The sequence below is a fragment of the Suricata suricatta genome, chromosome 3 (genome assembly GCF_006229205.1).
Source record: "Suricata suricatta isolate VVHF042 chromosome 3, meerkat_22Aug2017_6uvM2_HiC, whole genome shotgun sequence".
NCBI classification, from domain to species: domain Eukaryota; kingdom Metazoa; phylum Chordata; class Mammalia; order Carnivora; family Herpestidae; genus Suricata; species Suricata suricatta.
In genome coordinates this window covers 76,744,797-76,765,895 of record NC_043702.1, presented here as the reverse complement: position 1 = coordinate 76,765,895, position 21,099 = coordinate 76,744,797, and the positions used below count along the sequence as shown (strand labels likewise).

The 21,099-nt window shown below is 37.9% G+C and overlaps 1 long non-coding RNA gene across 1 annotated transcript in view; it reads left to right on the top strand.

Moving 5' to 3' along the window:
- The first annotated feature begins 15,889 nt into the window (after positions 1-15,889).
- The window catches only part of LOC115286503, a 48,876-nt gene continuing 43,666 nt past the window's right edge, over positions 15,890-21,099 (top strand). The window contains exons 1-2 of the long non-coding RNA XR_003906093.1: positions 15,890-16,148; positions 16,433-16,539. This is a non-coding gene — a long non-coding RNA (uncharacterized LOC115286503). The remainder of the gene's footprint in view (positions 16,149-16,432; positions 16,540-21,099) is intronic.

Below are 21,099 nucleotides of genomic sequence, written 5' to 3'. Positions count from 1 at the left end.
GGTGCAGCACATAGGGGTTTGACTAAGGAATGGCTGCTCATAAGCACATAGTAGATTAATCTGATTCATCTTTCCCCAGTTGCCTTATCTTTGCAACCTAAAATTATATCAAAAAGTAATTTGCCATGGAATCCTTCAGATCATTTATTAACCATTTGCAGACATAACAGATCTATAAAACCTAATGCTTAAAATAGAGCAGTCAATCCGCTTATTCTTAAGCTATGACCAATTGCTGAATCTGCATACATCACATAATTTTTTACTTGTTAAAATTCCCTATTTTATTTTGATGGATTCACAGATTCCTCGAGTTGAAAAGGAGAGTATGAAAGTCATCATTCATTTCTACAATGTTACTTCCCTAAGAATATGCATAGCAATAATAGCAACTTCATAATGTCTGCAATTTACAAAACATAAAAACACAGTCTTCCTGGTGTGAGTATGACACAGACATACAGAGACATCCAGTCTCTCCTTAAATACTGCTTATAATGTTGGGCTCATTACATTTAAGTATGTCTACTTCTTCTAATAGAACTTGTGGCGGCCAGTGAAAACAAATACAGTTCTTTCTACTGATAGCTGAGTCCCAGTGGTTCCAATCCATCCTGGGCACAATTGTAGGAAGTCCAGTTTTCCCAGAAGATTCCTGGGGGTTCTCAGGGGTGCCTGTAGTCCTTGCTCACTCCTCTAACCAACCCACCTGAGATGTTTCCATAGCAATGCCAGACATTTCCACCAAGACGCTACTTCAACCTCAAACTCCGTCTCATCACTGTAACTGGCTGCCTTCCCTCGAATCTCAGTCTAGAAACATGTGCTTGCTTACAAAGAACACTCCTTCTGTATTCTTCTCAGTCTGTCAGAGAACTTGTGGCAAGATTGCTTAGACACAGAATTATTAAGGCAGAACGGTTCTTTCGATTCACACACACATTCTCTTTTTCCCTTAGGGCACAAACAGCCAGGATGACGGGGTCAAGACAAAATACAAGATTAGCCACCAATGGATAAATGAGAACTGTCATTGCTTTCTAGCACGGAGCACAGTCATTGCACCTGGGCCACATTTTTTTTTTAATGATCTGTTCTCTCACAGTGCCAACTTTGTCTTTTCTTGCAATCTGACTTCCACAGAGCTACTCCCATCAGTAATATTTGTAAAATATGCCCCAAACCTGGTTTTGGACAAGTTTAAACTGATGAGTATAATTGAATACTCAGCAGAAGAAATACTGTTTGGATTCATCAGCAGAAATCCCAGCTTCTGCCAGGCCAAGACTCCTTTTTACATTCCTTCTAAAAACAAAAAAAAAACCTAAAAAATTAAATTAAATTAAATTTCAAGAAATCTACAACTTATTATTTCCTTCTCTTTCATTCAAGTTTTGCCCTTTGGAGAAAACTTCCTCCTTGTGAAAGTCTATTCAGATCCTAAATACATAGGACCACTTACTCCTTTCCACCCTGAAGATACCATTCCTCCCCATTTCTCGCAGGAAACAGTGGTGATCACTTATCAGGCTGGATGAGCTCTAGTTTGCTAAGGAGACTTTTAAAATGCATAGCTCCAGCTAAAGCCCAACTGTGATGGGGTATAGCTGGATGTATCCCTCCCTTAACCTGGGTACCATATTTCTATCAAAAAGTCCTAAGATTAGTTTTTTGCCTATCTTTCAACTATAGGAACATACTAAACTAGTACTTTTAAATTTCATAAAGGATAAAACTTATTGTAATCAGACCATAGCACTCTTCACATAGGTCTAGTCAAAGTCACCAATGACCTTCATCTGCTGAATCTAGTGACCAGATGCAACACTCCTGCATCCAGCTGCCCACTGGCCAACCCCACTACCAGGTACCTCACATGTTACATGTTCAAAAGTGAAACTATCATTCCCTCGCTAATGTGCTCCACCCACACTCTTCCTCACTGGAGTCTCTGTTATTATTTATAATGTCCTCTTTCCTCTTCCTCAGGCCAAACACCTTCATGTTATCCTTGAATGGCTTTTTTTCACAGCTTTTGTCAGAATTCATCAGCAAATCTGGTCAGTTTTTTTCTTTGAAAACATATCCAAAATTTCTGCAAGCACATCTCATATCTCCCTCCAGTACTGCCCTGATTCACAGCATTTCTCACCTAGCTTCGTACAGGGGCATACTAACTGGTCTTTCTGCTTGTCAGCCCAGTAGCCAAATTGATCCCGTTAAAACACAAGCCAGCTCATGGCACTGTTTTCAATATCCTCTCACAGCTTGGCATCCCTTTTTTTTTTTTTTTTTTATCTTTTTTTAACTTATTTTTGAGAGACAGAGAGAGACAGCGCAAGCAGGGAAGGGTCAGAGAGAGAGGAAGATACAGAATTTGAAGCGGGCTCCAGGCTCTGAGGTAGCTGTCGACAGAGAGCCCGATGTGGGGCTTGAACCCATGAACCATGAGATCATGGCCTGAGCCAAAGCCAGATGCTTAACCGACTGAGCCACCCAGGTGCCCCTGGCATCTCTTTTAGAGTCAAAGCCAAAAAAGACGTTCCAGTGGCCTACCAAGTCAGGCAAGCCTTGCCTCCCCTTACCTCGCACTGTTCTTCCCTCACTCTCCTTGCCACCCTGACCTCCTTCTGTCCTTGACACATCAAGTACACTCCAAGTTCAGGCCTACTGGAATTTTCCTGTAACAGATAGTCCCATATCCTGCTTCCTCACCTCCATTAAGTTTCCATTCAAATATCATGTTGTTAAAAAAAGAAGAAAAAGAACTGGAATTCTGAAGGACTACTACTAAAAATTATTTCCAAGAACAGGCAAAACTCAATTATTTTTCTACCATAATATCCATTAGAATGTTTTAGTATTTCAGGATGAGAAGTATTTTTTAGAACTTTTTTAATAATCTTAATAAAAAGTAGTACAAAACATGTTTGATTTTTTATTTTTATTTATGTGATGGCATTCCTGTAAAATCTGCCTTTTCTAAAGTGTTCTTTGAGGGGATCTGATTGGCCAGGATAACCTCATTAGATGCCCACTCTGCACCCTTGAAGGTACTGCTATTATGCCCAAGTTTCCAATATCGCCCCAAAGGAAACCAGAGACTACCAGGGAGACCGAGTCAAGCATGCAAAAGCAAAGGGCTTTATTACGGGCTTAAGCTTGGGCTCACAGATTCCACCAATCTGCTGGCTACGTGGAGAGAGCCCCAAACATGGCAGCATAGGGGCTTTTTTAGGAAGGGGGCATGACAAGAAATGACGACACAGGTACAGTGATCCATTCCCCACCCCATCAGTGGGAGCCAATCACAGCATTTAGAGTATCGACCAATCACAGAGCAGGCCCAGGACCCTCACGTAGGGCATGACTAAGACCCTCATGTAGGGCGGGGCTGACTAGCCTCCATCTGTAGGCCCGCCCCTAGAAAGGTCAGAGGTGTTAGCTGGCCTCTCCTGATTGGGTGCCACAAGAGTTGTCCCTCCTTCCCTGGGCAATGTGCGCCGTTCCATTGGCCTATGATATGGAGAAGCCAGCAGCTTCCCCTTTAAGTATAGGGGAAGCCTGAATCAGACCTGCGTCCTTACACAGCTCTGCTAGGTGCATATCCAGCACTACCTACCTTCATGCCTTTATGCACATGCCCCTCCACTGAAACTGCCCCTCTCCACACTCCGTCACAAGTTTCCACATACTCTGTGGCCCAGAGCAGATGCTAGTTCCTCCATGAAGTCTTCCCTGATCTCTGCTGCAAAAAGGCACCTCTTTTTCCTGGTAACCCAGAGCATTTGATTTGTACTTCTTAGTCTGTCTGTTCTTGTATATGTTATTTTTATGTGCCCTAAATGGGTATTATGTGTTTCTTGACATTATGAGCTATATTTTACTTGCTATTTTATACCATGCAGGACTTAGAAATACCTCACATAAAGCATAATTTCAAAAACACATTCAATGGTTAGATAAAAATGGGATTAATAAGTACATTAAGACACATTCTTAAATTGTCCCTTTATAAATTATTATTTTTAGTTAGGCTTATTTTAAAAAAGTATTATTATTATCTTAAACTAATAATATTAATGATAATAGTACTTGAATTGCCTCCAGTCATTTTGAGATCATTATTTAAAAGATGTTTTCATTATTAAAAAATATCTACTACTAATATTTTCCTTGGCTTTCTATTTTCAGGTGTGGCTGCATTTATGTAAATGTATAATGCATCTGTCTGTATATATTGGATACAGATCATTTGCATAAATATTCAACAATGTTCATCTTTAGCAAAGAACATGTACACATGCGCAAGTTATATTTTCTATGTAGGCTTGTGTTTGTGTGTTTATGTAAGCATCACATAACTTTTCAAGTAGGACTATTGATCAAAAATGGGAGTAACTAATATAAAACCCCTAGGCATTTCCAAGGACCAGAATACTTTGAAGTATTTCAGCAAGAACATATTGACCTCTTTTGGGAAAAAGATTGTGTGCGGCAATCAGACATGACTATCTAATGTTGAAGATCAAAGGGTATTGACTGAAATCTGCAGTTGCCATAGCTACTGAGCCCTGTGAATTTACTATAGTTCTCTTATTACAAGCACAAGATTTACAGTTAAGACCTGCTTTATTGACTGGAGGGGTTATCTGTTCAGTAAATCTGGGAGTTTACTGTAATGATTTTCAGCCCACATTGTTTTGCTAAATTGAATCTGATTCAGTGAAATTAAAATTAAAATACAGTGTTCTCAAGGCACACATTCATAATCTACTCAAACTCCATCAGTCTTTTTAGGATGTGCAAAATATAAGAGCAATTTCAATCTTGGAGGATAAGATGTTTATGAAGTATTTTTATATGGGGCAAGTTCTCAATTGACTGTAGCACCTGAAACAGACATTCAATGGTGAGGTTAACAAGTAGAACCAAGCCAGCACGTCTCAAATTGCCTCTCTTAAAATAGCTTAATGCCTTTTCCCTGGTGACACCATGTGGATTTCTGAAGCGAGGTTGTGAATCCCAAAATCTCAATCATCAAAGTATGTCTGGTTATCTGAAGCTACTTTCTGAAACCCTCCAAGTGTGGGATTTTTCACATAATCCTACATTTGGCTGCCTTCTCTATAATTGATTCATTCTCAATTTATTAGGTTTGCTATTCTAAAACCCATTTAATTGATTCATCTAATTTCTGAACAGATATCTGCCTATTGGGTCCCTGCTCTCAATGAGGTATTTTCATAACTAACTGGGAACAGTTGGCAGAGAGGAAAAATGGAGAAGAAGCCAGCCAGTAACTCTCCGGCTACTTGTTGTGGACTCTCTCCAGTAATCAGTTGCCTTTATGTTCATACATGTGCCTGTGTGTTCATCTCCTCGAGCCTTAGGGGAAAGAATCTCCGAAACCTTTCTTGTTTATTATTCTGTAAATAAAATATGGAATAAAAAGAGCACCTACATGGAAGTCCAAAAGTGCAGGCCTAGCAACCAGGCCAGGTTTGAATTCTTGGTCAAATCACTGAGTTTCAGTTTCTCCACCGGATAACAAGAAAATAAGTTTCTACCTCATGGTGTTTTGTAAAGATATAATAAATTACATGAAGTGCGTAGGTAAGTGACTGGCATGCATAATTAGTACTCAGCAAAGGTTATTTTCAGGACTTAGTATAAACTAAAAAGTTTATAAAACTAAGAAGAGAAAGAAAATATGAAGAAAATATTCTTGTGATTCCAAATATCATTTTTAGAAGGTACAAGGAGGTCCCTTCTAAATTTATTGTAGAATCCCCTCTTTCCCTCTGATCAGACAACACATTTTAAATCTGTCCTTAGAAGGGGTGCCTGGGGGGCTTAGTTGCTTAAGCAACCCAGTCTTGATATCAGCTCAGGTCGTGATCTCGCAGTTGTGATCTTGTGAGATCAAGTGAGATCAAGCCCCAAGGCAGGCTCCATGCTGACTGACCATGAAGACTGCTTGGGATTCTGTCTGTCCCTCTCTCTTTCCTCTCTCCCACTCACTCTCTCCCTTTCTCTCCCTTTCAAAATAAATAAATAAACATTAAAAATAAATGTATTCTTAGGAAACATTAATTTTTGCAAAATGCCACAGTTATACTGTAGAATTTAACAGAAATACTTCATAGGAATTAGAAACACTTCTCTCAGTTCAGATCATTTATGATAAAATGAAATACTAGGGCACAGTTTTTGGCAACTCATTATAACTAAAGTTTAGTCTTGTTCCCCATTGGGAAAAAACAAACAATGACAACAAAACCCAGAGTTTTCTGCTCAATTTTTAAGCTCTTTCCTGAGGTGCCATCAGCTGCCTTAAAAAGAAAGAAGCAAAAAGCAATGATGCACACTGGAACTCCAAGGCTAGGGACCATGGTCATGGTTTCTTTACTAATAGTGGCCTAAGTCGATATGGTCTTAACTACATAAACCTATAAATGTAGAAAGTATGCTGGTAAGAAACAAAGTTTTTGGTTTAACATACAAAAGCATCACACCTTTATCTCTTTGCCTCTAAGCATTCTGTTCATCCGTAATGAACAGCATAAGATGATATGTAGTCATGTGATTAAAAAATCAGAATCAGCTTAATATCCATTTGGAGCATAATTCAACACCTACATCTGTTTAAAATACTGTAGGGTCTGATCACCAAATAGAAATGAAGCTGGAAAAGTGGTGCATGGAAAATTTCCGTTTTCTCAGGCTAAGTGGATTTGCCCAATCGCTCACCCATCCTTAAGTCAATAATTCTCTTGCTCAGGTGATTTACAGCCTTCAGGTGATGCATTCTAGAACATTGTGGGCAAATCCCTTGTGTCTTTTCTGAAGACTTTCTATTTAGGTTTTTACCTGCACCAGTTACCTCTGCATCAAACCCAAGGAAAAGCCAAACTGGAGTTTTCATTCCAAGTGCACATAAAAGAATCAAGAAAACACATGAAAAAAGAAAGTTACTATTGTGATAAATAGAACTGAGTGCATTCTGTTTTACTGAGAATTAATATTTTTCTCAGTTATTCTTATTCTGAAACAGCTTTGTTGTAATTTGGCAAGATTTAGGTATGTGGGAGTTTTTTTCCAGTTGGCCCATGGACAATTTTTATATGAGCTAGAACAATAATTGCTGGCCAGAGTATTAAGGCCCAGAAGATAATTCAATAATGCAAAAGGAACGAAGTGGAATTAGCAAGCTGTGTTACACTTCCCAGAATCTTTCTCTGCAGAGAACTCAGATTGCTACTCAATGGTTTTATTATATAATCTTGCTGTGAACAACATATAAACTATAATTTAACCAAAGTTTTAAATCTAAACAAATAAAAATTTTAAAAGAAGAAAACTATGATGTAGCTTCTAAATCTTCCAGATTAGCTATACTGGACTAAATAGATCTCTGAAGTGCTGTAACTTAGGTCTGTGAGTCTAGGTCATGGAAAGGGTTATGTTTTTATGTACTCTCCTCTTACATTAAAATGGAATGTACTGGGGACTGAGAGGTTGTGTATACAGACACAAACCTATCAGCAGATGCCTTCCAAGTAAGCTCAGAGATTTTCTAAGTAACCTTGTAAGGTAATCAGTGATTTCAAATATTAGAACGTCCCTAAATTTGTTCTCTTTTTCATTCTAATTTTATAGATTTTAGTCATGCTTGAATCAAAGAGTCAAATCTAAATTACGTTTCTTTCCTGAAAACAGATTTGAGACTGTGGCATAGAGCTTTCAATGGTCAATAAAATATCCCCCTGGAGCAACCAAAGCAAAAAGACTTGAAGTGAATACTTCTAGCAAATATCTTTTTTGAAATCCATAGTTTACAAATATTGTCAGAAGTGGGGCATCTGGGTAGTTCAGTTGGTTAAGCATTGGGCTTCCACTCAGGTAATGATCTCATAGTTCGTGAGTTCACACCCTGTCAGGCTCTATGCTGGCAGTGTGCAGGATGGAATTCTCTCTCTCTCTCCCCCTTCCTCTCTGCCCCTCCCCTGCTTGCGTGTGCTCTCTCTCTCTCTCTCTGTCTCAAAATAAATAAAAATAAACTTAAAAAAATATTGCCAGAAGTATTTCTGGCAGATTGTTTAGATGATCAAACAAAGCCTTACAAAGAAAAATTAAAATGAGATGAGAACACTCACCTAAATGGTACAAATGCACTCAAAACGAGAACATTGAAAACAGTTCATTAATACATTCTGTTTTAGCATAATCATTATTCTATTGAAACTGGATTCAAGGATATAAAGAGTAACAACAGACTGCCAATACATACACGCATTGGTGCACATGTGCATACGTGCATGTACATTAAACCACCAGAAAGCTGTATACTCAAAGGAACTGAATGGCAAAGAGGGATGAGCTCTTCCTACTTGATCTGAGTTTAGCTACTGCTTACCATGTCTGGGCATGAGTAAGCAGAGCACCTTGCCTGCAGAGGCCAGGGGGAGGGGAGGCACACCGGGGAAGGGGGAAGGGGAAACCAGCCAAAGTCTTAGCAATCTCATGAGCCTGCTTAAAGAACTGGAATCGAAAGCAGTCTCAAATGCGAAACAGTTCCTTCCACTTGATTCTGTCTCACACGTTTGTAGATGTTTAGGATGCTCAGTGCTGGGGTGTAAAGCAAGGAAGGATCTCTTGCAGTCCTAATGGTGCTTAGATCCCAAAGTCTCCCTAGAAAGAGCTGCCTGTAATACACATAGAACAGATTTTGCCCTCAGGATATTTGACACAACAGGTAAACTGAACTTAATAAAGTGGTAACCCAGCCTCAGATCTAGCTCAACTCCTGACTGGATCAAAGGAATCATTCTCTCTCTCTAGGTCTCTGACAAAGGAAAAAGCAGGACCTCTTTGGGGAAATGAAGATTTATTCTAATATATGATGAGCCTTTTAAGACATAGTATCTGGATTACAATTTTAAAATTATGATATAGTTTTTAGGAGAATATGACCCATAATTGAGATTTTTTAAAAAGTTTGCAGATGGTCCACATGTAAAAAATAACATACAAGGACTTTTTAAATAAAACAAAGTTTTAAAGAACTTAGAGGAAAAGATGGGGAATTTCAGCAGAGAAATGAAGACTCCATAAGAAAACAAATGAAAATTCTAGAAGCAAAAAATACAATATCTGAATTAATGATTTCTTGGATAGGCGTAACAGTCTGGATTCAGTAAAAGAAACAAATAACTCATAGACAGGTCACTAAAAATAATAATAACTGAACCACAGAGTTGAAGAATTATTTGAAGAGACCACAGCTGAGATTTTTTTTTTTTTTTTAATCAAGGAAAGACCTCAAACCACTAATGGTAGAAGTGAAAAAAAAACTTAGTTTAAATGCTAAGAAAACCAAACAAAAGCATATAACTGCCATAATCCTTAAAATAAAAAACAGAAATTCTTAAAAAAAAAGTAACATCAAAATATCACATTACATTTAGAGAAACAATGATAAGAATTAGAGCTGACTTCTCATCAGAAATAATGAAAGCTGGAAGAAACTGAATTGATACCTTAAAGCACCATAAGGGGGGAAAAGTCAATCTAAAATTCCATACTTCGCAAAAACATCCTTCAGAATTGAAAGCGAAATAAAGATATTTTTCAGATGAACAAAATCTGAGGCAATTTGTCACCAGCACACGTGCACTAAGAGAAATAGTAAAGGAATTTCAGGATAAAGGAAAATTATTCCATATGGAAGCCTTGACCTGCAGAAAGGAAGGAAGAGCCCCAGAAACATACAATGTCATATTTAATTTAAAATACTCATTTTACTGGTTAAAGCAAAAATAGTTATGTATTAAGGGGCTTATAAGATATACAGAAGTATGTGAAATGAAATTATTTGCAGACAAATAACAGAGAAACAAATTCAATTATGGTGATTCATTGCTAGACATAATTGTGCTTTTAGTTATTCTGTGGACAAATTGATTATTTGACCATATAGAAATCCACATGACAAAATTTCGCCTTATAGATAATATGGGATTTGAATTGTCTTTTAACATTTTTTAAAAAAACTTTTTAAGTTTATTTATTTTGAGAGAGACAAAGAGAGAGCAGACAAGGGGCAGAGAGAGAGAGAGAGAGAGAGAAAGAATCCCAAGCAGGATCTGCACTGTCAGCACAGAGCCCAAGGTAGGGCTCAAACTCATGAACCATGAGATCAGCGGAAACCAAGAGTCAGAGACTTAACCAACTAAGCCACACAGGTGCCCTGGGATTTGAATTGTCTTAGAAAATTCAAAAACTGTACCTCAGCCTGTCATTACATGAATGATCTTCCAGATCATTCACAGGCTTTGTAGGGGGAAAAACATGTAAATGAAGTGTGACACATAACACAGAAGACCTCAAAATTAGGCTCAGGCAGTTAAGGGCTACTGAGAGCACCAGATCTGGGAGGCAGCACAACCAGACATGCGTTTTCTGGAGCTGATGTAGTGGAAGGCCATCACATTCCTAAAGGGCTTCGCCCCACATTCTAATTCTTTGAATGATAAACACTCATTTCTATAAACCCAATTTCCCTTCATCTATTCATACTTATGATTATGCATTGGCCCACCCAAATTTCACAAACCTTTTTTAAAAATCCATATGGTTGTCTTATACCAAAAACTTTCATTCATATGGTTTTCCTCTCTGACTATTCCAGCGGGTCTCTCACATTGAGTTTCCAAGCCATCTTTTTTTTCTTCACATTATTACTTTTATAAAAGGTTATACAGAGTTCCCTTTCTTTCAGGACTTATTTAGTCGGATTTAACCTTTGAGTTATATGTGTCTTTGATATCACCAATGTTTATTTTATTATGATTTACTCATATGTGATGATTTACTTAGTGATTTGAGGTCTCCTTTGTGTTTTCTCTCCCTACTCAGCCTCTTCATCTCCTCTCCCTTCTGATCACCTTGCGTTGTTAAGTACTTCTCTTCTGTAGCTTCCTGTTGATCTTCCTGTATCATATTAAACTTATTCTTCTTTCTCCCTTGGTTTCCCTTAGTTATAATATCTTTTCTCAACTGTTAAAAGCTTCCCTCCTGTAGGGACTCTAAACAGATCTGTTTCTTCCACGACAGGTATATCAAATCTTTTTTTCTTATCAAGAACTTTATAATATTTTATTAAAATTCAAAAAAATAGCTTTCCAGTACACCTCAGATGCTTGTAAGCTGGGCTCCTCTGACAAGACCACATATCCCTGGCACGGCGAATTTTTTATTACTATCGCCCTTTATGCTTGGTCAAGTTCATCAGAGTGAAAGAGCTGAATTGAACTAAACGGATTTAACCCAGGTTACCATTCTTAAATTGTAGTTGTGGAATGCCCCAAAGCCCCCCAGTATCTTGGTAGAGGATCTCTGAGGTCAAAACTGTTTTCTTAGTACTAAGATATTACTTGCCTTCACATTCCTCTTCTCCCATGCATGTAGACTGCAGGTGCCCAGAGACCACTTGACAGGGAATGACATCATTGCTCTACTGGCTAATTAACTGTGTACTTGTATATTCTTGTTTCTTCTCTACAGTTTTCAAAGGTATTAGGTTTAGGGTACAAACACAGGTTTTCGGATATTTATTTACCCTTTCCTCAGTATTTCCACTACTCTCTTGCTAGCTATCTTCTGTTATAGCTGTTAGAATCTTTGCATCCACTTCATTCAGTAAATCATCATCTTCGGAATTCTAAAGTTTTCCCTGCCCCTATGTGGAAACACAATAATAAGTACATGCATTTTATGGTTTTGTTTTACAAATGATATTTCAAAATTATTTTTAAAAGCTTTATAGACCTTTATGTTTATCTAAAGTTATTTTATGATTCAAAAGCATTTTATTCTATGGGGCACCTCAGTGGCTCAGTCAGTTAAGGTTTTCCAAGTTCCAGCCTCACATCCAGCTTTGCACTGACCGCGTAATGCCTAGTTGGGATTCTCCCTCTCTCTCTCTCTCTCTCTCTCTCTGCCCTTCCCCTCCTCATGCTCTCTTTGTCTCTCTCAAAATAAATAAATAAATAAACTTAAAAATATTAAAAATAGGCATTTTCTTCTAAAATAAAAATATTCTGTTTTTCTTATATTTAAGGATGGATCAGCAGCTTAAAAGGGGGGAGATTAAAAGATAAACTTTCTTGAGCCACAGCTGTATTGCCTATGACTAAAGATGCTGGAAATTATTAAACCAATATTACAGTGTTAGTTCCCAGGCTTACAGAAGGGAGGACTACACTCCAGAGATGTTGAGGACATGATAATTAGGAAACAAAAACATGACAAAAGCTATCTTTACCTCGGTTCAGTACATGTTGATAATTTACCTTTTTGTGTCTTATGCAACACTGTATTTTCAAATGGCATCAGAGTGCCCATTAAGTCACAGTGTCATTTTCAAACCAAATATTTAAAGAAAAAGCAATTACATATTTTAAATGCCAAAACCCAGGATCAAAACATTTGTAAAATACTGTAGAAATGAAATGGGTCTGGAGCAATGGTTCTCAAACCTTAGTGGGGATTACACATCCTTGGATGGCTCTTTGTTTATTTTTGAGAGAGAGAGGGAGCACTGTCCACAGACACGGAGCTCGATCTCACCAACTGTGAGAACATGACTGGAACCAAAATCAAGAGCCCAGTGTTTAACTGACTGAGCCCCTCAGATGCCCCTTGGATGGCTCTTTGAAATGCAGGTTGCTGGACTGTACCAGAAGAGTTTCTGATTAAGTAGGTCTGAGGTGGGGCTTAATTTGCCTTACTAACCAGTTCCCAGGTGAAGCTGAAGCTGCTGGTCTGAGAATCGCAACTTGGGAATCACCAATCTAGAGTAATGATTCTCAAATTTCAATGTCCAAAAAATCCTTGGGGAGTTTCACGGCAAAGTCTAGAGTTCCCCTCAACCCTCCCCTCACAACTCTAGAGAGTGACTGAATATGTCTAAGAAGATCTGAAAAGACTGCAAATTTCAGAAGTTCCTCAGGTGATTCTGATGACAACAAAGGATTTTGCTTTAGGCTTTTAAAAAGCTCCCCAGATGATTTAAACATTCAGTCAGGGCTAGGAACCAGTGCTTTGGCACTCCCTTTCAAATGATTTGGCAGGACTTCTAAATGACCTGGCAGTACTTCTAACCATTCCACATTTTTGCCATCCTTCTCCTCTGCATCTGGAGCAGGTGCTCTGAGGCCCTCCACAGACAACTGCCCTACAGTGTTACCTGCCCAGCAACCTCCTCCTCCCCACCCCGCCTCCCAACCCCTCCTCAACTACTGCATATCCGTCTCCTTGCTTCACTAGTGGTCTGTAGGTATCTGATCCATGCTAAACCATAAACCTTAGGAGTTTATTAGCAGCTCTTGCCTACTTTGTGAACAAGACAAGCAAAACAATAAACAAAACAAGAAAACCACACACACACACACACACACACACACACACACACACAGGTTTGGAGCAGAAAAATAAAGATGCCCCACAAAAAAGGAAAAATAATAGTATTCGAATCCCTGCATACAGATGTTATCGAGGCATGAGTATAATCTAGTCTACTCCTTTTATTTTTTTAATTTTTTTATTTTTTAATGTTTATTCATTTTTGAGAGAGCGAGAGAGAGCACTAGTGTGGGAGGAGCAGAGAGAGAGAGGTAGACACAGAATCTGAAGCAGGCTTTAGACTGTGAGCCTAACACAGGGCTCAAACCCATGAACCGTGAGATCATAACCTGAGCCGAAGTCAGACACTAAACCGACTGAGTCACCCGGGCGCCCTAAATTTAGTCTATTTCTGTAAGACATCTCATATCCTCAAAAATAATCTATACTTTTTGTATTTTTATACTCCTTTGACTTAGAGATCTATAACTGGCAGTCAAGAATTTAACTAATGACATGTGCTAATTTAAGTAAGGGTATGAACGCTTCATTGGCAAGACCCAATCCTCAAGACACCCTTTGCAGGAGGGCAGATATTTTCTGAATAAGAAAAAGAGGTTCTGAAGGATTAAGAAACTTGCCTGAGGTCACACAGAAAGATAGGACCAAAAGCAGAAATGAAAACTTAATTGGTATCTTTCTTTTACATTCCACAGCCTCTCTGAGCATGAAATTTGATCTACCTAAAACATACAAAGGCAACAGAGTAGCTTCTTGTAAAGTGGTGTGAATGGAAATCCTAAACCAACCTTGTGAGAACAGATTGGAATTTCCAATGATTATTTAGCTATTGTCAGTCTAATGAATTAAATGTTTGGGCTTGGCAGACAGACATCTCCAAAATCTGTCCTTCATGATTTCCACTGCTCCTTGGGAAAGGTCAAGGGCACTAATGACTGTCTGGAGAAAGAGTCTCTGACCTACTGAATAGTGTACACAACTGGACTGTTAATGTCTGTGGAATCCACAAGCTGAGCCACAGCCCAGGCACATGCCTTGACTTTTATGGCACTTGAATAATGATGTTGTACTTTAAAGAGTATGAAGCGTTTTAAAACTTCTGGTCCTACACCAAGTCTTTCCACTTCATATAAAAGAAATTCTTTCCACCTATCACATGAAAGGGTGCAGAAACCATACAGAAATACAAGAGAAATTTTTCTTGTCTATACTTTTTCTATATCCAAGCATGACCTACTGTTTGAGATGTTGGATGTACTCAAATGACCCCATCAGAATTTTCAATTGCCAGAGCTGTCTTCTGAAAGCTGGAGTTTTGCTATAAAAGAGATGTCTTAAAAAATGAATGGATTCTGCAAAGTTACTAGTTATTTTCATTAATCTAATTTTTCCAGACAAAATTTCAAAAACACTTAGAAAAATGTGCTGTAACACAATCCCACAGAGATTTTCAAAGGAATACAAAGCACAATTTCCACAATCATGCATCCCACACTCAGAAAGAGCAGTAGTGATTTTGTTTTCCTACAGGATGACAAACTTTAGTGTGCACAACTCAAAATACTGGGTGGTATGTGTGGATTGGAGCTTGTGGGTTATACAGAGAACTAGATGTTTTCCTGGTGGGAGGAAAAAGGGTGTTCTGAATAATTTGATCCCAGGATGATATTGTGAAATTAATCACAGAAGTTTTTCCCTTTTACAGAAAGGAAAATGTAAGTAGGCTTTAGTCATAAAAGATATGACTTATACACAGACTTTATAAACAAAAAAAGAGCAGTTAGATATGAAAAACAGTTACCCTAACTTAAGAGGTTTTGCTTCATTCGCTTTCTTCTGTTTTAACATATTAACACTAAAAAGTTTTCATTTTTATCTTCACCTGTTTGGGCTGCTCTAACAAAATTCCACAGACTGGGTGGCTCATAAACAGAAACTTATTTCTCACAGGTCTGGAGGCTGGAAGTCTGCGATCAGGATGCCAGCAGTCAGGTGGGGACCCGCTAAGGGGCCATAGACCTTTACTGCATCCACACAAGCCGGAGGCACTGTGGATCTGTGTCGATCCTCTTTTATAAAGGCACACTAATCCTAATCACCTCCCCAAAGCCACACCTCCTAATACCATCACCTTGAGGGTCGAGTTTCCAACAAGTGAATTTGGCGGACATACACATTCAGATCATAGTAATTCCTTTCAATGCAAAAAATAACAAATGCCATTTACAGTTATTGTGTTGTGTGTCAGACTCTGTGCTAGGCTGTTCATACATTTTCACACTTCATCATCAAACCATCCTATAAGGTGATTGTGATTACCCTAGTTTGTATTAGTACCTATTGCTGTGTAACTAACCCCCAATTTCATAGCTTAAAACAATAACCATTATTATCTCATAGTTACTGTGAGTTAGGAAATCAGCCACAGCCTAGCTGTGTGCCTCACGCTCATACTCCTAGTTCTTGGCAGTCAGGCCTTCACTGGCTTATCGCCTGAGACACCAGCTTCTTGCCACCAGTGTCTCCTGATAGGGCTGTTCACAAACGGCAACTTGCTCCCCTCAGGACAAAAGATTTAAGAAGGAATAAGAATGCACCCCTCAGAAGAAAGCTACAATCTTCGTGTAACTGAACATTGGGAATAATGTCCCACTCTATCTGCCATATTCGATTCATTAGAAGACAGTCACTCAGTGCAGCCCATATTCAAGAAGAATTACGTAAGTGTGCCAACATTAGGAGGTAGGGATCATTGAGGCTCCCTTAGGGGCCACCTACCACAGAATTTGTATTATTTTAACAGTTGAGGAAACCAAGGTGTAGAGGAGAGAAAGAACTGGCATGTAGTAATTGGGCTGTTCTATGATGAAACAGACATTCATTTCTAGGCTGTTGGAGCTCAGAGATCAAGTTCATAATAAATATGCATTAGAAAAAATATATATTTTAAGAAATTAACCTGTTTCGTGCCAAACCCTTTTGATGACCATTTCCCCTTCTACAGGAAAAAGCTTAAGACCAACTCTTGGCAGTAACCTAGAATTTTCAAATGCACTGCACGATTAGACCTACAGTCCTACACTGCTGGGCTTTCAGTATATTTGTATACATGTAAGTATCTAACAATTTTCTTGAGCTCATCCCTCCTTCAGGTTTGTGTATTAGATGATAAAGTAAGAAATGACTGAAACACTTTTTTGTACGTTTCGTGGACTGGGATTCCCAGAAGTGCATATTTGGCTTAAGGTTACTGCAAAAGAATATATGATTCTGCACAGGGTCAGCTTTATTAGAGAATGATTACAAATATCCAGCCTAAACCTGGTTTTTACACTACAGTTGAAGAGCTGAAATTTCTTTTAATCTCAAAAGGAAAGCAAATGCAGAACGCTTAAAGCTATGAAACGATAGTCACTTATATTCGGGATAATGATATTCTGGTAGTCCTTACTTAGGTTGAAATGCTTGCCACAATTCGAATGAGTCCAGAGGGCAAGTAAAGAAAGGACCTTCTGGGTGTAAATTTTATTCCAATACAGGAATTAGCCACAGGAAACCTAGAGAAGCTTTCAGACAGCTGCATTATCAGGTCACTCTGGCCCTCTGTGCAAGCCAAATGGCCCGCATCCCAGGAAGCACAGAGGGATTATCTAACTGTCACCTCTCTCCCAACTGAATGTAATGTCACAGCTGAACTACAACATTGTGGCTTTCACTTTTATGTATTGTTCTCGTGAACAATACATACATTTGGCATTACCTACAGTCTTAAGATATTCACCTGCATTTCTATAACACCTAACACATTGCTAGCTCTTAATAAATGTTTAAGAACTGCCCTGCTATTTTATAACACATGGATGGTTTGAGCTTTGGATTTTCATCTTTATATTGATTGGAACCAGCTGGTAACATAAGTGACAAAATTCTGAGAGACAGGTTGCTTGTTCACAATATACTTCATTCAGCAAAAAGAGAAAAAGGTATAAATTTTTCAAGATGATTATTCCTTATGGGATTTCCAGATCACTAGCCTCTAAACTTTGATGATTATTCTTTAAATCACACTTTTGCTTTTCACTTGTCCATAAGGCTGACTGAAAATCCAATTTGTGCTGGAAGACATTCTCATCACAGAAATTAGATAAAAATATTTTTGTACTTGTGAATCTAGGCATGTGTATTTAATAGTCCCTCATGGACCACTAATAAGGTGAAGGAGGAAAAATGTATTTCTCTTTAGAGAATGATATTACTATTAGTAAAGAATTTGATGATTGTACTTCTTGTTGTAATCCACATTCCTGTATTTCCAATAAATTGTTATATCTAATCCACCAAATACTATTGTTTGAAAAACTGTGTCATTTATACTCAGTTAAATTTCAGAGTAACCATTTGTAATTATTCTATGTGAAAATTAAAAATTACATTACTTATGAATCACTAGCAAATCTTCACCATAAAAAATAAACATGAAAAATTAGTTTCATCAGCTAATAACAGTTTTAAATTTTTTAATGTTTATTTTTGAGAGAAAGAGAGAGATAGAGCATGAGTGGGGGAGGGGCAGAGAGAGAGGGAGACACAGAATCTGAAGCAGGATCCAGGCTGTGAGCTGTCAGCACAGAGCTCTACTGCAGGGCTCAAACTCATGAACTGCGAGATCATTACCTGAGCTGAAGTCAGAGGCTTAACCAACTGAGCCACCCAAGTGCCCCTAAACAATTTTAATATAACTAGCCAAATGACATCTCTTCATATAAATATTGGATTTTGAATTTGAAAAAATCATATTGAACTTGTTCAACACAATTAAGTAGACCTGACATCACCAGAGCTTGGGGCCAAAGTTTTCTCTTCTCAATGCATCTTGTTCTATTCTTGTTTTGTCTGTTTTGAACTGTTTTAGAGAAGAGCATATTGAGATGACTGAGTTTTGAACTGGTAGGAAAGAAAGAAGGGGGATTTGTGTGGCACAAAGAAAATCCAGAAGTCAGTTTTGTTCACCCTTAGCCTTGACCCTGCTTCTACATATTGGTTTGCCCCCAGTCAAGCGTGAAGACAATGTCAACGATTCCCATTCATCAATGTGTTCCCCTTGAGTTGCTTTGTTTTTAATCATCCAGACTTATGTTAACCATGGAGAAGAAGAACTAACATTTATTAAGTGGTGAGTACTTAGTGCATTCTCTAATTTTCACCACTATAATCTTAAAATGGTAGATGGTAGTATTATCCTCACTTATAGGAAGAAAAGTGAGGCTTCGGAGTTAAGCAACTTGTCCAATTTCATAGAAATAGTGACTCAGTCAGAGACCTGGTCTTCCTAACTCTGTACGTACAGTTTAAACTTGCTCATGTATTTTTGAGATGGTCAGTGAGGACTAGGGATGCCATCCACGGATCACAGAGAATATTGTTAAAAGGGGAATGAAGCCATAATTTTAGGTTTATTAACAAACGACTAAAATCTAAAACTCCTATTTCATCATACATTGCAAAAAAGTGAGTAATATTCAGCTGAGTTATACAGTTAGCAAGGTGACCTATAGAATGGCCTAAGCACTCTTGAAGAGTGAAATAAAGCAGAAAAAAAAGTTTCTCTTTATCAAATTCTAAGTTTACCCATAAAAATCTACAATGAGATTCTTTGTTATTTCAATATACACAATAAGATATATTTTTTATTATATCATAATGTTTTCCCAACCAAACATCTCAACAAAATGGCATCTCTATCATGAATAAATCCTAACTTCACCCTCTCCATATACCATACATAAAACCATTCATAAATTTTTAATGCTTTTTTGCTTTTTGGGTTAATTAGATCAGGTAACATTTCCACAAATATGAGTGTTTTTGTTTTACTTTGTTTTGGTTTTTGTAAGCATTTGGCCCACCTGCCTGATCAGTAAGCCGTGAATGAAACCAGAACCCTTGCCTTATGGCTTCAGTTATGGGTGAAAATGCAACAATATTTTCTATTTTACAAAATCTGTCACATGGTCGAACACATGCAGCCAAACTGCTGTGACTTAGCCATGCAACGTGGCATGTTCCTCTCATTCATTAAAATGATTTCCCACTGTTTTAAGGAAAAAGCCTAGACATTAAAGACGAATGTTCTATTTCTATATGTAGACTTTTTTTTAACCCTCTGTTGTTTACAGCCAAGATTCCCATTCTTGGCTCTGGAGTCCAGACAAGTCTCACATTAACTTGTTTCAGGACATGTGCTCTACATTTGTTTCCTAGGACGCAAATAGCTTGGGCATGTGCTGACTAAAACTCCTAACACCAAGGGGATTTAGTTAGATTCATATAACTTGGCAAGCATTTTGCTACAGAATTCGGGAAAAGATCAGAAAATAATGCCTTTTTCTCCTTCTTAACCTCTTAACTGTTAGACAATTTTTCATATTGTTTCAAGCCAATTTTACAAAGAAATTGAGCCAGACTTCATACCAGAATGAATGTATAAAAAACTAAGTTCATAGAATGCCTTTTTGATTAATCTGAGAATACATCATCAATCCATTTAAATGCATTAATTGATGAGGATGGACCTTCTGCCTATAAAAGAAATTCTGACACAAGAGGGCACGATCAAAATATGAAAGCAGAAGGCTTTCCTTCAGGAATGCTGGATCTGGGGAAGTGTGGAGGGACAAAGCCATAATACTGTTTTATATTAACATCCCAGTTCCTACTTTCCAAAGCATTTTCACTCAGTATTGGTAGGCTTGTGTCAAATATCCAAAGAGAAAGAGAAAATGGTGATTACTTCATTTCCCTTACAGATTAGTTGCCAAAAGTTATTTTTTTCTGGGGTTGTTTAGTGGGCCACAAGAATAAAATAATGTTGTCGGTGCCCAAACGTTAGAATCTCAGTGTCCCATTAAAATGAAAGGTGTTTGGAAAGTACATTGCAATTCTAAAGGCCAAATTGCTCAACTCTGATCTTAAATAAATTCTGAGAAGGAAACAGAGATTGTCTTTTTCTTGCATTTTTAAGTGAGATTTGTCATTGTGTATGGGTTTCCATTAGACTCTGAGTAATCTCCTCTTTGAATTTTTGGCCTTTTGTAAATTTTTGTGTTTAAATTTGCTTTGAGTCCTTCCTTATGTAAATTTACATACATATACATGAAATGTATATGCACATCATATATATCGCTTATATGCACAAATACATACATATGTGCATTTGTAAAAAATGGTTCTACTGCCATGTCCCACTAGTGATGAAAACATGATTTCAATGATTGCCTCTAACCTGCGAGCACGTTTAGATAGTACTTTATTTGTTCAATCTAAATTCATTCAACAAATGATTTTATTTTACCGTGTGTCAACACTAGTCAAAACTAGATAAAACTCACCAGTGTCTACCCTGCAAACTGAACGAATGGTGCTTTTTCTTGAAGATGAAAAGGAGAATATTCATTATAATTTAAGCCTGGCTATATGAAGGTTAACAGGACCATAGGACACAATTCTGTTAAAAAAGAGTTTTTGAAGGGGCACCTGGATGGCTCAATCAGTTGAAAGTCTGACTTTATTTTTTTTTCCCATAATATTTTATTGTCAAATTGTTTTCCATACAACACCCGGTGCTCTTCCCCTTAAGTGCCCTCCACCATCACCACCACCTCTTTTCCCCCC